Source organism: Xenopus tropicalis, chromosome 10 (assembly GCF_000004195.4).
Source record: "Xenopus tropicalis strain Nigerian chromosome 10, UCB_Xtro_10.0, whole genome shotgun sequence".
In the NCBI taxonomy this organism is placed as follows: domain Eukaryota; kingdom Metazoa; phylum Chordata; class Amphibia; order Anura; family Pipidae; genus Xenopus; species Xenopus tropicalis.
In genome coordinates, this window is record NC_030686.2 from 1,931,600 (window position 1) to 1,941,417 (window position 9,818).

Below are 9,818 nucleotides of genomic sequence, written 5' to 3' on the forward strand. Positions count from 1 at the left end.
GAAGGAAGGGGTTTAAATAGCCGAATTTGGCGCCAAAAATCAAAGGAACCGGAAACCTAAAAAACCTACACAAAGATGGCGCCTAATGCTTCAGGGCGCGCGACTGCGCATGTCCGCGCGTCATCGCGCATGCGCAGTAACGCCGCGCCGTCCCTGCCGAACCCGGAAGTGCGGGCCCTTAATAGAGCGCGTCTGCCGGCCGGCGCGACCTAAGGTAGGGGAACGCGCCGGTCCGGCAGAGCGCCTCACAGTACCCCCCCTTTCAGGAGCAGCCACCGGGGGCTCCCAAGATTTCTCAGGAAATTTTCTATGAAAAGATGTAATCAATCGGGGAGCATGAACATCCTTAGCATTGACCCAAGACCTTTCTTCGGGACCAAAACCCTTCCAGTGTAAAAGATATTGAACCTTACCTCTAGATTTTCGTGAATCAATGATCTCTTGTACCTCAAATTCCTGTTGATCATCTAGAAGCACTGGTGAAGGAGAAGAATGAGCAGCAAAAAATTCATTGTAAACTACAGGCTTGAGTAGGGAGACATGGAAAGAATCCGAAATAGTCATACTGGGGGGAAGATCTAATCTGACAGAAACTGGATTGATAATGTCCTTGATAGTGAAAGGACCAATAAAACATGGACCCAACTTGTGAGAAGGTTGATGCAGTTTGATATTTCTTGTAGAAAGCCAGACGGAATCCCCAACATGGAAGGAGGGACCAGGACGGCGTCGCTTATCAGCAGCGGTCTTCTGAAGGGAGGAAGACTTTTGCAGCGCTTGATGGGCAAGTAGCCATACATTGTTAAAGTCCCGGACCAATACCTCCGCAGCGGGAACATCGGATTTAATTAGCTCAGATGGAAGGGCCCTCGGTTGGAAACCATAAACACAGAAAAAAGGAGAGAATCCTAAGGACTCATGTCTGAGGTTATTGTGAGCAAATTCAGCCCATGGGAGTAATTCAGACCAATTATCCTGGTTAGATGAAATAAAACAACGAAGAAATTGTTCAAGGGATTGATTAGTCCTTTCAGTCTGTCCATTACTTTGCGGATGGTAAGCTGAGGAAAAATTTAATTTGACCTTTAACAACTTACAAAAGGCTCGCCAAAATCTGGAAACAAATTGTACCCCACGATCAGAGACAATACTGGATGGAAAACCATGGAGACGAAAAACTTCTTTGACATAAATCTTGGCTAGAGCAGAGGCAGATGGCAACTTCTTTAAAGGGATAAAATGAGCCATTTTAGAAAAACGGTCTACCACCACCAGAATAGTAGACATTTCGGACGACTTGGGTAACTCGACAATAAAGTCCATTGCAATATCAGTCCAGGGTTGATTAGGCACAGGTAAAGGTGTCAGTAAGCCACAAGGTAATGAGCGAGGAGTCTTCTGCTGTGCGCAAACTGTACAAGAAGACACAAACTGCGTGACATCATGCACTAATGAAGGCCACCAAAAATATCTACGGACAAGATCCAGAGTCTTCTTAGTACCAGGGTGTCCAGCCAACAATGAGGAATGGGCCCACTGCAGTACTTGGGAAACCATTGGCGGAGAGACAAAGTTCTTATCCAAAGGGCAGGCAGAGGCAGAGTCATCAGAAAGCATCACAGGAGCAATAATACGTTCTGGAGTGATTATGGGGGTAGGAGGATTATCAGGGCTTTCAGTTGCTAGAAATGACCGAGACAATGCATCAGCCTTAATGTTTTTAGACCCTGGACGAAAAGAAATTAAAAAATTAAACCTTGAAAAAAAAAGAGCCCATCGTGCCTGACGAGGATTGAGTCTCTTGGCATCAGAAATGTACTCTAGATTCTTGTGATCAGTCAAAATTGTAACGGGCTCGGAAGATCCCTCCAGAAGATGTCTCCATTCCTGAAGAGCGAGTTTGATCGCCAATAATTCTCGGTTGCCAACATCATAATTTCTTTCAGCAGCGGAGAACTTACGGGAGAAATAGGCACAGGGATGCAAGGAATCTTGGAAAGAAGGCCGCTGGGATAAAATTGCTCCAACACCGACATCAGAAGCATCTACTTCTAGAATGAAAGGACGAGTAGGAACCAGGTGAATGAGGACTGGAGCAGAACAAAACGCGGCTTTAAGTTTTTCAAAGGCAGCTTGGGCTTCAGAAGACCAGACATCTTTGACCCCCTTTTTGGTGAGGGCAGTAATGGGTGCGACAATTTGAGAAAAACCTTTGATGAATCTTCTATAAAAATTTGCAAAACCCAAAAATCATTGGATGGCTTTTAAACCAGCAGGAGGAGGCCACTCAAGGACAGCAGAAAGTTTGACAGGATCCATCCTAAAGCCTGAGGAGGAAATGACATAACCAAGGAAGGAAACTTCAGACTTGTGAAAGTCACATTTTTCAATCTTAGCATAAAGGTGGTTTACTCTCAAGCGATGCAGTACTTGTTTGACATGATCAATGTGTTCAGGTAAAGATGATGAAAAAACCAGTATGTCGTCTAAATATACCACCACATAGGAAAAAAGAATATCTCGAAAAATGTCATTAATAAAGTCTTGAAAGACAGCAGGTGCGTTGCACAAGCCAAAAGGCATAACTAGATATTCATAATGACCGTCACGAGTGTTGAAAGCCGTCTTCCACTCGTCTCCATGACGAATATGGATAAGGTTGTAGGCCCCCCGCAGGTCTAATTTAGTGAAAACCTTAGCCCCGTTGAGGCGATCAAAAAGCTCTGGTATCAAAGGAAGGGGATATCGGTTTTTAATGGTAATCTTATTCAGACCCCGGTAATCAATGCATGGTCTTAACCCTCCATCCTTCTTCTGGACAAAAAAAAATCCAGCCCCAGCGGGTGAATTGGATTTTCTAATGAACCCTTTAGACAAATTCTCTTGAATATAGTCTTTCATTGCTTGAGTCTCAGGGATCGAGAGAGGGTAGGTCCTTCCTCTGGGGGGAACGGAACCAGGAATCAGGTCCACAGGGCAATCATAAGGACGGTGGGGGGGAAGGGTCTCTGCATTTTTCTTTTCAAAAACATCGGCAAAGTCTGAATAACATGAAGGTAGATGTTTTACAGAAACAGAGACAGTAGAGAGGGACACAGCAAAGTTATCGAGGCAATTTGTACGACAAAATGAACTCCAAACCGTGATATCTCCCCTAGACCAGTCAATGATGGGATTGTGTTTCTGTAACCACGGGAGACCCAGGATAATAGGTGTGGCAGGACACTGAATGGCCAAAAAGGTGATTACCTCAGAGTGTAGTGATCCCACTCTTAAGCGGAGAGGAGGAGTGGAACAGGTCACGAGGCCAGGAGTTATAGGTCTACCATCGACAGCTTGAGCAGAGAGCGGAACCTTGAGAGGCATCAAAGGAATTTGAAAAGACTTGGCAAAAGACAGGTCAATAAAGTTTCCGGCAGCTCCTGAGTCGAGGAAGGCCTGGCAGGAAAAATACTTGGAATTGGATGAAATGGAGGCAGGTACTAACACTCGGGTGCGAAAATTACGGGGAAAAAAGTTAGCTTCGCCTAGGGAAGTTTTCCCCAACAGACCTAGGCGCTGGAGTTTCCCTGTTGAAGAAACTGCTTAGGCTTGTTGGGACACATCTTGACAAAATGACCGGTGCTCCCACAATACATACAAAGACCAGCAGACCTTCTACGACTACGTTCCTCAACGGAAAGCCTGGTAGCTCCAAGTTGCATTGGTTCGTCCACGGAGGCTGGTACAGAAGCTGGTACGGAGGCTGTAGCGGGCGCTGAAGTGGAGAATTCTGGAGTAAATCTCCGCGGGCGGTTCCTTTGAAGCTGTCTCTCCCTCAAGCGGGTATCAATATTGATGACGAGAGACACCAAGTCTTCGAAGAGGGATGGTAAGTCACGAGCGGCTAGTTCGTCTTTAAGAGAATCATTGAGCCCGTGCCAAAAAGCTGCTATCAAAGCCTCATTATTCCAGGAAGTTTCAGCGGCCAGTGTACGGAAGTCTATGGCATAGTCAGAGGCAGCACGAGAACCTTGGGAGATTCTCAAAAGGCGAGCTGAGGCATTTACCTTTCGACCAGGGGCATCAAAAATTTGTTGAAAAGTGGAAAGGAAAGTAGCAGCATTGTTGACGAGAGGGTCGTCCCATTCCCAAAGAGGAGAAGCCCAAGCAAGGGCCTTACCAAAAAGTAGAGCAATAATAAAGGCAACCTTGGATTTTTCATTTGGGTAACGATGAGGAAACAGTTCAAAATGAATCTTACATTGGTTCAGAAATCCCCGACAGGTCTCAGGATCACCCCCATAGCGCAAGGGGGAAGGAATCTTGGGTTCAGAGAGAAGAACAGATGCCGAAGGGGCCGGAGGTGGAGAGGGCGGCAAATCAGGAAACACTTGAGGCAGTTGTTGTGGTACCTATAATGCATCTAGGCGGGTGGTAATGTGTTGTAAAGTCTGCGCGAGGTGCACCTGCTGAGTCTCCTGCTGCTCCAGACGTTTCATAAAGGCTTCCAAAATGGATTCCAGAGAGGAAGCAGACGCAGCGGCCTGAGATGGCTCCATGTGTGGCCCAAGCTAACTGTAACGTTCAAGTTAGAATGGAACCAGTGTGCGACCGCTGTATGCAAAATCTGACTCCTACAGTATAACAGGAACTCCCAGCTCTTCCCAGTGTTCACCGACGCCCTTTTGGGGCCCCGGACTTTCTGCTGCGGTCCAAGCTGGGGTCCTGCAAACCTTCAGAGTTCAGACGAGATGCGAGGTACAGGCAAGGCAAAGGCAGAACGTAGTCGGGGTACAGGCAAACGGTCAAGGCAGGTAGCAAGTATCGTGGTCAGGGTCAGGCAAAGGTCAAATCCGGAAACAGCAAACAAAATGCAAGAGCAGGTACTGTAGATAACAGAAGCCAGCTTGGGCAATGAAAACAATGAAGGAAGGGGTTTAAATAGCCGAATTTGGCGCCAAAAATCAAAGGAACCGGAAACCTAAAAAACCTACACAAAGATGGCGCCTAATGCTTCAGGGCGCGCGACTGTGCATGTCCGTGCGTCATCGCGCATGCGCAGTAACGCCGCGCCGTCCCTGCCGAACCCGGAAGTGCGGGCCCTTAATAGAGCGCGTCTGCCGGCCGGCGCGACCTAAGGTAGGGGAACGCGCCAGTCCGGCAGAGCGCCTCACAGTTCTCTTCAATAATGAATCCATCTCCCTGGTGTGAGATAGGGGTTTTATTGTATGTAATGCCTATTCATATTCTGTAATATAAACACTGTCTGGTTGATAAGGTGACTGTCCATAGGAACCAGGAGAATTGGGGCTCAGAGGGAGCAGTTGAAGAGAACCCGATAAGAAGAAGTATCAGAACCCACACAGGTTTCTGCCATGTCTAATAACGACCATTAGTTATAGGGAGCAGCAAAAGAGGAATGTAATTACGGTTATTTATTCTCTGTAATTATGGGGTAGGAGGGCTTGTTACAATAATGTATTTATATTCCTGTGATTATTGTATTTCTGTTTATTATAGCTCCTTGCCTGGTATGTCTGTATACGTCCTATTATATCTCCCAATTGTGTATTTCTTCTCTCTCTGCATTACTTTTAATTGGTTCTGCAATTTAGCCTAATGTCGCTATACTGTGTGTATACATATATTAAGAAAGGAAAGAAAGAAACAGAGGAAGAGAGGAGGGAGAGAGAGAGAAAGAAAGAAAGAAAAATGGAAGAAAGAGAGGGAAATAAAGAAAGAAAGAATAAAAGGAAGAGAGAGAGGGAGAAAGAAAGAAAGACAGAGAGAGAGGGAGAGAGAAAGAGAGAGAGAGAGAGAGAAAAAGAAAAAAGAGGAAGAGAGGAGAAAGAGAGCGAGAGAAAGAAAGAAAGAAAAAGAGGAAGAGAAAGAAAGAAGGAAGGAAGGAAGGAAAGAACAAAAAAAGAGGGAGAGTGAGAGAGGAAAAGAGAGGGAGAGAGAGAGAAAGAAAGAAAGTGAAGAGAGAGTGAAAGAAAGAAGGAAAGAAAGGGAGAGTGAGAGAGGAAAAGAGAGGGAGAGAGTGAGAGAAAGGAAGCAAGAAAGAAATGGAAGAGAAAGGGAAAGAAAGAAAGGGATGAGAGAGAGGGAAAAGAAAGAAAAAGAGGAAGAGAGAGAAGGAAAGAAAGAAAGACAGAGAGAGAGCGAGAGAGAGAGAATGGAAGAAAGAAAAAATAAGAGGCAGAGAGAGAAGGAGAGAGAAAGAAAGAACGGGAAGAAAGAGGGAAAGAAAGAAAGAGAGAAGGATAGAGAGAGAAAGAAAGCGAGGGAGAGTGAGAGAGGAAAAGAGAGGGAGAGAGAGAAAGAAAGAAAAAGAGGAAGAGAGAGAGGGAGAGAAAGAAAGAAAGAGAGGATAAGAGAGAGAAAGAAAGAGAGGAAGAGTGAGACAGGAAGAGAGAGGGAGAGAGAGACCGACAGACCTACAGGCCCAGGGAGAGCCGGCTGTGACAGCGTTGTGACCAAGGGGCAGTAGAGGATGAGACCCACTTTCTGCTACACTGCCCCAAATACTCAGCAATTAGAGACACCCACTGCCAGAGACTCTCCCATCACATCCCAGACTTCCCCTCTATAGAGAGGAAGAGAGAGAAAGAAAAAAAGGGAAGAGAGAGTGAAAGAAAAAAAGAATGAAAAAGAGGAAGCAAGAGAGAGAAAGAAAAAAAAAGAGGAAGATAGAAACAAAGAGAGAGAAAGAAAGAAAGAGAGGGAGAGAGAGAGAGAAATAGACAGAAAGAAAGAAGGATAGAAAGGGAACAGAGAGAGTGAAAGAAAAAAAGAAAGGAAGAGAGAGAGAGAGAGAAAAAGAAAGAAAGAAAGAAAGAAAGAAAGAAAGAAAGAAAGAAAGAAAGAAAGAAAGAAAGAAAGAAAGAAAGAAAGAAAGAAAGAAAGAAAGAAGAAGAAAAAGATGAAGAGAGAGAGAAGGAGAAAGAAAGAAAAAAGAAAGAAAGAAAGAAAGAAAGAGAGAGGGAAAGAAAGAAAGAAAGAAAAAGAGGAAGAGAGGGAGAGAGCGAAAGAAAGAAAGAAAGGAAGATAGAGAGAAGGAGAAATAAAGAAGGAAGAGAGAGAGTAAGGAAGAAAGAAAAAGAGGAAGGGAGAGAGAAGGAGAAAGAAGGTAAGAAAGAAAGGGGAAGAGAGGAGGGATAGAGAGAGAGAAAGAAAGGAAGAAAGAAAGAAAAAAAGAAAGAAAGAAAGAAAGAAAGAAAGAAAGAAAGAAAGAAAGAAAGAAAGAAAGAAAGAAAGAAAGAAAGAAAGAAAGAAAGAAAGAAAGAAAGAAAGAAAGAAAGAAAAAGAAAGAAAGAAAAAGAGGAAGATAAAGAAAGAAAGAGAAAGGAGAGAGAGAAAAAAACAAAGAAAGAAAGAAAAAGAAGGAGAGAGAAAGAAGAAAGAAAGAGAGGAAGAGAGAGAGAGAGAGTAAGAAAGAAAGAGAGGAAAAGAGAGAAGGTAAGGAAGGAATAAAGAAAGAGAAAGAGATAGGGGGAGAGAAAGAAAGAAAGAAAGAGAAAGAGAAAGAAAGAGAAAAAGAAAGAAAGAAAGAAAGAAAGAGGAAGAGAGAGAGAGAGCAAGAAAGAAAGAAAGGAAAAGAGATAAAAGAAAGAAAGAAAGATAGAGCGACAGTAAGAAAGAAAGAAAGAGAGAGAGGAAGAAAGAAAGAAACAAAGAAAGAGAGGAAAAGAGAGAAAGAAAGAAAAAAAAAGAAAAAGAGGAAGAGAGAGAGGGAGGGAGAGAGAGAGAGAAAGAAAGAAAATGAGGGGGAGACAGAGGGAGAAAGAAAGAAAGAAAGAAAGAAAGAGAGGAAGAGAGAGAGAGAGAGAGAGAGAGAGAGAGAGAGAGAGGAAGAAAGAAAGAAAAAAAAGAAGAGGAGGCGAGAGAGGGAAAGAAAGCAAAAGAGGAAGAGAGAGGGAGAGAAAGAAAGAGAGAGAGAGAGGAAGAGAGATAAAGAAAGAGAGTGTGAAAGAAAGAAAGAAAGAAAGAAAGAAAGAAAGAAAGAAAGAAAGAAAGAAAGAAAGAAAGAAAGAAAGAAAGATAGAAAATGAGGAAGCAAGGGAGGGAAAGAAAGGTAGAAAAGGAGGAAGAAGAGAGAGGGAGAGGAAGAGAGAGAAAGAAATGAAGAGAGAGAGAAAAAAAGAAAAAGATGAAGAGAGAGAGAGAAGGAGAAAGAAAGAAAAAAGAAAGAAAGAAAGAGGGGGGGAAAGAAAAAAAGAAAAAGAGGGAGAGAGAGGGAGAGAGAGGGAAAGAGCGAAAGAAAGAAAGAAAGAAAGAAAGAAAGGAAGGAAGATAGAGAGAATGAGAAATAAAGAAGGAAGAGAGAGAGAGAAATGAAGAAAGAAAAAGAGGAAGGGAGAGAGAAGGAGAAAGAAAGAAAAAAAGAAAAAAGAAAGAAAGAAAGGGAAGAGTGAGAGGGAAAGAAAGAAAGAAGGGGAAAGAGAGGAGGGATAGAGAAAGAAAGAAAGAAAAAGAGTAAGAGAGAGAGGGAGAGAAAGAAAGAAAGAAAAAAGAAAGAAAGAGAGGATGAGAGAGAGAATGAGAGAGAAAGAAAGAAAGAAAGAGAAGGAGAGTGAGACAGGAAAAGAGAGGGAGAGAGAGAGGAAGAGAGAAAAAAAGAAAGAGAGAAAGAAAAAGAGAAAGAAAGAAAGAAAGAAAGAAAGAAAGAAAGAAAGAAAGAAAGAGAAAAAGAAAGAAAGAAAGAAAGAAAGAAAGAAAGAAAGAAAGAGAAAAAGAAAGAAAAAAAGAATGAAAGAGGAAGCAAGAGAGAGAAAAAGAAAAAGAGGAAAAGAGAGAGAAAGAGAGAAAGAAAGAAAGAAAGAGAGAGGGAGAGAGAAATAGACAGAAAGAAAGAAAGAAAGAAAGAAAGAAAGAGAAAAAGAAAGAGAAAGAAAGAAAGAAAGAAAGAAAGAAAGAAAGAAAGAAAGAAAGAAAGAAAGAAAGAAAGAAAGAAAGAAAGAAAGAAAGAAAGAAAGAAAGAAAGAGAAAAAGAAAGAAAGGGGAGAGAGAGTGAAAGAAAAAAAGAATGAAAGAGGAAGCAAGAGAGAGAAAAAGAAAAAGAGGAAAAGAGAGAGAAAGAGAGAAAGAAAGAAAGAAAGAAAGAAAGAAAGAAAGAGAGAGAGAGGGAGAGAGAGAAATAGACAGAAAGAAAGAAAGAGAAAGAAAGAAAGATAGAAAGAAAGAAAGAGAAAGAAAGAAAGAGAAAAAGAAAGAGAAAGAAAGAAAGAGAAAAAGAAAGAGAAAGAAAGAAAGAAAGAAAGAAAGAAAGAAAGAAAGAAAGAAAAAGAGGAAGAGAGAGAGGGAAAGAAAGAAAGAAAAAGAGGAAAAGAGAAGGGATAGAGAGAGAAAGAAAGAGAGAGAGAGAGAAAGAGAGAGAGAGAGAAAAAGAAAGAGACAGAAAGAAAGAAAAAAAAGAGGAAGATAGAAACAAAGAGAGAGAAAGAAAGAAAGAAAGAGAGGGAGAGAGAGAAATAGACAGAAAGAAAGAAAGAGAAAGAAAGAAAGAAAAAGAGGAAGAGAGAGAGGGAAAGAAAGAAAGAAAAAGAGGAAAAGAGAAGGGATAGAGAGAGAAAGGAAGAAAGAAAGAAAGAGAAAAAGAAAGAGAAAAAGAGGAAGAGAGAGAGGGAAAGAAAGAAAAAGAGGAAAAGAGAAGGGATAGAGAGAGAAAGGAAGAAAGAAAGAAAGAAAGAAAGAGAAAAAGAGGAAGAGAGAGAGAGAGAGAGAGAAAGAAAGAGAAAGTGTTGCGGGGTGGCACTCCCATAATGCATGCTGCACATACACACGGCACTATATATATAGCCATTTAATAAATTCCATATAGCAACCTACTGTCAGTC